Source organism: Frankliniella occidentalis, unplaced genomic scaffold (assembly GCF_000697945.3).
Source record: "Frankliniella occidentalis isolate FOCC.00 unplaced genomic scaffold, Focc_3.1 Scaffold22, whole genome shotgun sequence".
NCBI classification, from domain to species: Eukaryota; Metazoa; Arthropoda; class Insecta; order Thysanoptera; family Thripidae; genus Frankliniella; species Frankliniella occidentalis.
The window spans coordinates 2,187,602-2,194,939 of record NW_026267152.1 but is presented as its reverse complement, the minus strand read 5'-3'; the positions used below and the strand labels follow the sequence as shown (position 1 = coordinate 2,194,939).

Genomic DNA, 7,338 nt, shown 5'->3' with positions numbered 1-7,338 from the left:
CACCGAGGCCGAAGGCCAGGTTATACAAGCACCTTGCAACAAAAATTCGGAAGGGGGAAAATAGAAATGGCAGGCGAAATAAAAACTGCACAATGGAGGGAAAAGAATCTTTCCCTCCCTCTCCCATATCCCTCTCCCTTTCTATCCCTGTCCCGCTCTCCCTCAACTGAACCCAGGATAGAGCAACCGGCAAGCCATGCAGTATGTCCGAGTATGATGCCACCGCTTTCCTTTCTCCATTCGCTCACTTTCCCCCTTTCTCCGTAGTCTCTCCAGTCCCTCCACTATGAGGCCCGGCCCCACCCGGCCAGGCTCCACTCGGCCAGACCCCACCCAGCAAGGCCACACCGGGACCCTCTTGGCCCCTCCGCGGAAATTATGTTATGAGTGCAAGTTATGGCTGTAATAACATTGTGGCTGCCTACCTCCTGGGCGCAGGTGAGAGTGAGGACCCACTTTTTATTTATTTAATTACGCTTTCGGTGTGGGAGTGTATGAATATGCATGCTCATTCATTCCTTGCCGGTTCAGACACACACTCGGTAATGAACACGTCCATTCATATTGCGTTTCACTTCGCCCCTCTAATCACGTCGAGACGACGCCATTACGGCACAACTCGCGCGGCGGAGCCACCGCAACATTTCCAACCGGGACAGAAACATTTACAGCGCCTCCCAAAAATATTTGGTCAAAACTGTGTGTGTTCTGAAGAAGCGCGAGGGAAACACAAAGAGGGCGACCCACATCACAGAATGCCAAGTAGCATTCTGGTCGAACGAACACGACAGGTGCGGAGAAAGAGAAAAAAGGGGGGGGGGCAGTCGGTGATGATGTGGTCGGGGGAGAAAGGTAAAAAGGGAAGGGAGCGGGGCGGGATCCGAAGAAGGGCGACGCGCAGAATCGGTTTGAAATGGCGGTTGGCTTTGACACGCCCAACGATATTCAAGACAAGGCGGGGATAGAATCATCGTGCTGTTTCCAGCACCTGAGGCGCCCACCCTCCCCCCTTTACCCATCCTCCCCCAGCCCCGCACGCACCGCACCTCCGACCCACGGCAAGCACACGATTTTCCACGCGAAAGGCAAATATGACAGAATAAGCGGCCACTGCCTTGCTCGCCCCTGACCGCGTCGAATCCCGTTACTCTCACAACAGTGAGGAAATCGTCACATCGTACGTGTAGGAAGTTGGCGCAGCGCTAATGCGAAATCAGTTACTCCGGAATAAAGCTCTCGGTACACGAACCAAAACTAATGCAATGTTCATCACTGTGAAACAAAAAAAAAAAAAAAAAAAAAAAAAAACTTTGCAGGGAACGATGTAGAATTACGATTTAAAATGGTAAAATTACAAGCCCTCTATCAATTTGGAATTCATAGACAATCAAGAACGGGCTGTTGTAAATTAACAAAATACCAGGTGGCTGATTAACCCCGCTCACTTCTGTAGTTATCGAGGGGGAAACGACTAAGGTAATCCGGCTGACAGCCGAAAGGTAATCCGGCAGGGGTAATCCGAGGAAATTCTAAAAAATCCGTGGAAATCCGGGGGAATTTTGGGGTAATCCGGGAAAATTTTGCGGGTAATCCGGGGTAATCCTAGAGAAAAAGCAACGTAATCCGGAGGACACTCCGGAGGTAATCCGGGTAATCCGGAATCCGGCTGACACAAAGTTTAACAGTCGTTTCCCCCTCGGTAGTTATGCTGTGCCGCACGCACGAGTGCGCGTGGGTTGCCTACTCGCTCGGCCCGTAAGGCGCCGTGGACAGGGGCGATAGGCAGGCAAGCCCGTCCGCCCTCGTGCGTGCGGTACAGCACAACTACAGAAGTGAGTGGGGTTAATCAGCCACCTGGTATTTTGTTAATCAATAAACAATATAGTGGGGAATTAACGAAGGTGTTTTTCACACGTGTTTTTAAATAGCAAATAGAAAATTAAATGTATAAGAAAAGTAGGTCGTCGTTAAATTACGTGGCAATGTTTGTTTCCGTATAGTTAAGGTGTAAGGAGAGGATGCGCAAAACTCCGTAGAAGCGTCAGCTATACAGGGCGTCGGTGGAGTGTGAAGTTTGCAGGCCGTCACTGTCTCGCCCGTGGTTTGCCTGGCTCTTCAGCACCGCCCGTGCGTGAAATAAGGGCGGACGCCACACATCGGCTGCGGGTGGCGCGGCGCGGCGGGGTGGGGTGGCGGGGCGGGGCGGGGCGGTGGCGTGGGAGTGCTCGCGCGAGTTACGCCCGCCGGATGAGCGTGACGACGCGCGTCCACCTGCGCCTCGCACGGAGCGCCACGTCTCAAATGTCGCGCCATCGTGGGCGTTCCACTACACATGAGAGCTTTTGGTAACAGCAATAATTTGCATGTTAACCGTTAACCTGCATAATACTCAACAAGGATTTTTTTCGTGGCCGAAATCTGGTCACCATATTGAGCAGGAATCAAGCGACAACCACTACTCGTACTCGTGACGAGGTGGAGTGGCCCCCCAGAGAGGCAGAGGGTTTCAGTCCCCCTTCCCCCAGTACTCACTTCTCACATAAATCACTGCCGGAGCCTGCGCGCCGCACGCCGCTCCCTGGGCCTTTTATATTTACATAAACAACGCGCCGGTAGGAAAACCTGTTTCTATAAATTGGAAGGCGCTGAGCCAACGGGCCGCGCCGAGAGCCGCGCCAGCCAGACAGCAGGCAATGTAGCCGCTGATCCAATTTTAAAGTTATGCCCATGAGTGCCGCGAGGGGACGGGGGAAAGAGTAGTGGGGGGAGCGCCGGTGCAAACAAATATTACATCCGACCACCGTCAGCACGCTTTGCAGAGATGTCTCTCCCGCGAGCAGTACATCGCACTCCTGCTCTCCGTACCTGGCGGCGCGGCGCTCGCCACCTCCACGCCGATCCACCGCAAACAAAGGGGGATTAGACTTGCAGCGGCCGGGCGGAAGGGGGTGGGGGCGTGTGTAGGCGCGAGAGCATTCAGCGGGTGAGGTTAAGGGGGCCGGCCGGGACGCCGAGGGGGAAATGGCACGGATATTGGTCTGAATGGGTCCAAATGGACGGCCGAGTCGTGGTGGCGGTGGCTGTGGCGTGGCGTGGCGAAGCGTGGCGGGGCACGGCGGGGCGATGCCTCGGCACAGGCTCAGGCCCCGGCCCGGCGCCGGCATTCAAATTAACGCGGCCGTTTGCAAGCGTTACTTGGGCGGCCGGGCCGTGTGTTCGGGGCGTTGTGAATGGCCCTCCAGTGAAAGGGAGCGGGGCGCGCTAGAGAGAGGCGTGAGGGGAGATTTTGTCGCCCGAGAGGGAGAGAGAGAGAGAGAGGGAGAGCGAGTGAGATAAAGACCAGGGTCCAGCCCGGGCGGAGGCGCGGACCCTATATTGCTTCTGAGGGAAATGCATGGTGGCACCCTCGGATTGTTCTCAAAATAGCCCGGAAGTAGGGCATCTTTTCTGTATACATCCGCCCCCCCCCCCTCGTTCTCTTGCTCCTCTCCCTCTCTCTCTCTGTTGTAAGCAAAAGGACGCAGAACAAAGAGCATGTCCCATTTGTGCATCTTTCGCGCGCCCCGTCCATACATTTTGCGCCGTGTATTGCCGCGTTAAACAATGGACTGAGGCGGACCCCAGAGGGCAAGAAAAATGTAAAAGGGAAGAAGAACTCGAAGAGGAGGAACATCACCGGGTACGCGCCCGAGCGTTGTGGCAACCGGGCCGCAGCGCCCTTGCCGTCCTCAGAAATGGTGAAAGTATTCGAGTTCCAAAGCGGCCTAACAAGGTCCCATCCGTACGGGTTGTAGTTGATGTGCATACAATGGTACTCGACGCTGGAGAGGGCGGGGGCGTGGAGGGGGATGAGTTAGGGGCCGGGAGGAGGGCGGGGGCGGCGCGGGGGCGGCTCGGGGGTGGCACACACGCCGTATATCTCCGCGCTCGCCTGGATATGCCACGCCATGCGTATACGTTATACACGCAGTGTAGGGGCCGAGCTATGTGTCACCCCCCACCCCCTCCCCCCAGTCCCACCACTCTGCTCTTCCATGTTGAGACTCAAGACGGCAGTCCAGGCGAAGCTAGGCCCGGCCCAGCATTAGCACCGGGGCCCGACGACACACAAATGCACCATAAATTGGACCAAATTAATTATTCTCCTCTGTGCACTCGAAAAATTCCTAGCGCTGCTTTCACCTCCTTCCCTCCCCGTAGGAACCAGGAGGCTGTGTCGTGTGTCGTGTAAGCGTGCCGGCACAGACCGAGATCCCGAGACCAGACCCAGCAGGGGGCACCACGTCGCGCGACTATATTATACTTTAAAACACACGCAAATTTTAACGGAGGAAAAAAAATACACCGCGTCCCCCCTTTTCACCAATGTTATTTATGTATTTGCGGCGGTGCGCAGAGTGCGCAGCCATCACGAGGCGGCAGCTCGTCATTATCATGGCCAAGTGGCCCTGCATGGCTGCCACTTAGCGCCGCCACCAGCAGGCCCCAACTGCACAGCCAGCCTATAGTGCGCACTCGTGAAAAACACAGTAATACTAGCACAATCCCCGTACCCTAGTGTGGCACTTTCATACCACTGCCGCTCAGCTAAGAAAAGCAACTCGAGTGGTGAGACACAGTTTGGCGACGGAATTTAGCAGGGCAAAACACACTAGGGGCTGAAATTTTGTTACGAGTGTAGGCCGTAAAGGTGCCACATGGAGTGGCTCCTGCCCGGGCCAGGCCCGCTCCGCGAGCGCCGCGCCGCCGGTCCACTGCAGGTGGCGACAGCTGGGCCCGGCTGGATGTGCTGCAGATAATTACGTCTCACACGTCTCACAGCCTTTTTGCCGGCGCCACGTGAATAAATAAACGCAGAGCTTCGTATTCGGATTGACGTTTCTACAACCCCTTCCCCCCTTCTCGCCCCCTTCTCTCCCTGTCTCCAAACCGGCAGGCACTTTCGAGCCGCCCCCGCTCGCACGGCGAGAACCAGTCGTCCAAAATTAATATCAGCAGGGTATGGCAAAAAGGAAAACCGAGGGGGAAAAGACTGAGGTGGAACTTCGTCTAACAACGCTTGGCTCGGGCTCCCCGCGCCGCCCACCACGACGTACCTCGTCCCTGCAATCGAGAAAGTTTCGAGTGAAAGATACACAGCCAGCCGATGGTAGAGGGCCGAGGCAAAGGTAGCGGCACCGCTCCCCAACAGCTCCTCCCGCGCGTGGGGGCGTGGGTGTGGCGCGGCGTGGCGTGGAGGCGCGGGGGACCCTATGGGCGCCGGTCCGCGCGCAATTCATAGTAGCTAGCTCGCTAGCTCACTGGAGATTAGTTAGTAAATCCTGCCTCACACACATGTGCCCCGGGCACAGCACGAACAAAAAGCCTCCCGCGATCAGAGACTGGCTCAGGGATCTTAGCCTCGGTCTTACCCTTGCTAAGGCCAGCAGCAGCAGCAGCAGAAGAGCGCCCCGTTACTTTCAGCCCCGTCGCGAGCCAACAGTTGGGGGCTTGGCAACGCACCGCCTTGTGTGCCGCCCCGCGGTCCCGCGGTTGTGGCAGGCCTGCGGGGCCGGGCCGGGGCCGCGGAGCCAGCCGGCCAGCGCGACCAACATGGCGGGCAAGAAGGTGGCGTGCGACCTGGGCGCCAAGACCATCAACCTGACCCGCTACGCGTGCGGGCCTTCCAAGGCGGGCGGCGCCTCCAAGGCACTCGTCATGTCTTCGACGACGGGATCAGGGGACTGCGGACGGCCACCTGCCTCCCCCGGGGCCACCTCCGGGCCCAGCTCCGGGGCCACATCCGGGCCCAGCTCAGGAGCCGCCTCCGGGGCCGGGCCGCCGGGGAAGCCGCCGTGCCACCCGTGCCTGCCGCGCGCGCCCGTGCCGTGCACCCCCGAGCAGGCGGCAGCCGCGCTGCGGCCCCCGTGCCCGCCGCCCGCCTGCCCGCCACCGCCCGTGCCCGCGGCGCTGTGCCCACCAGGTAGGCAGCATGAGTGTTGCGTCACGGAGACGAAGTCCTCTCGAAAGGGCTCGCGAGATGTCACGGAGACAGCCGCGTCACGGCTGATCCGAGTGCAGCGGGCGCGGAGCGCGACGCCCCGCGACAAGGTGTCTTCATTAGGTTCGCAAATTAACGCCCCTCGCCTCCCCCGCGCCGCATTCCGCAGGGCGCGTCCGGAGGGGAGCAGGCCGTGCAACGAGTCCCAGTGGACGCGGCGAACAGCGGAGGAAATAGGCCCGGGGGAGGGGGAGGGGGAGCTGGTGTCAGGCGGAAGCGACGGGAGAGGAGGCGGGGGAGGCCTTCCCGCACAGCTTTCAAAACGAAAATGATTTCGAGGTTTGCGGCCGTGGCGTCAGGGCCGTAAGAGAAGCGCCTAGGAGGGAGGGAGGGAGACCATGGAGGGGCCGCCGCCCTCGCGCGGTCCGAGGCGGCAGTGCGCCGCTGCCCTCCAAGACGGACCCACTGCGCGCCGGTCCATCACCGGAGACAAAGCTGTCCCCGCGCGCATACTGGAGAGGAGGGGTCGCCCTCATAAGTCTTATTTCCACCTCTTTCGCGCCCGCCTTCGCCCGCCCTCGCGCGGCCCCGCACACTAACTTGGGAGAGAAGTTTGTTTCTCTCGATTCGGATGATTTATCACTGCGCGCCCCGCCGCCCCGCCGCGGGCCCCATTTCCATAACACTGTTGACGTATAGCTCCGGGATGACACCTAAAATCGAACGCCCCCGCCCGGGTCCAGGGCGGCGCGCGGCGCAAGGCGCAGCAGCAGGGCGCGGGGTACGAGGCGAGTACCCCCGCTACGCCCCCCGAGCCCCACTCCACGAGAATGACGGTGATGAATCGAAACTGCAATGTAGATGTGAATGAAGTAGTTCTTCCCGTTTACGCGGCGCCATTCAGCCCGCCGCATTCAAGGCGCCCGCCCACTGCGCCCGCGCTCCGCCCGCGCCGGGCGTCCGCGCTCCGCCCACCCAAGGGCCCGCGGCTAGTCAGCGCCGCTTTGTTCCGCCGGATACTGATGACCCGCTGCCATTCACTGGGGCCGAGGGCAGGGCGCGGCCAAGCCCCGGGCGGCCAAAGCTTTTAAAAACACTTCTCGGAATATCCTCCTAGTTGTGCCAGTCGGCGGAAGTTGCTTCCACTGCTGCTGCCATGCTTTTCTGAGGACATTACCATTCACGATCTCCTCTGCTTTTGCTTCTCTTTTTTTCAGTTTGTTTGTTTCTTTGTTTACAGTCCGTGAAATGAGTGGTATAAACTCCGTGTTGTCGATATCAAAAGGATGGAAGAGGGGTGAAAGATTATAACAGGGTATAAAGTCCGTAGTCGGTGCGCAAAGACGAAGAAAGTTCCT

General features: G+C 58.9%; 1 protein-coding gene across 1 annotated transcript in view; it reads right to left on the bottom strand.

The window, feature by feature from the left end:
• LOC113217703 (uncharacterized) overlaps positions 1 to 5,486 on the bottom strand; it is a 32,244-nt gene extending 26,758 nt beyond the window's left edge. Inside the window, exon 1 of the mRNA XM_026437722.2 lies at positions 5,412 to 5,486. The gene's annotated coding sequence lies outside the window, so the exon portion shown is untranslated. The remainder of the gene's footprint in view (positions 1 to 5,411) is intronic.
• Between the last annotated feature and the right edge of the window lie 1,852 nt (positions 5,487 to 7,338).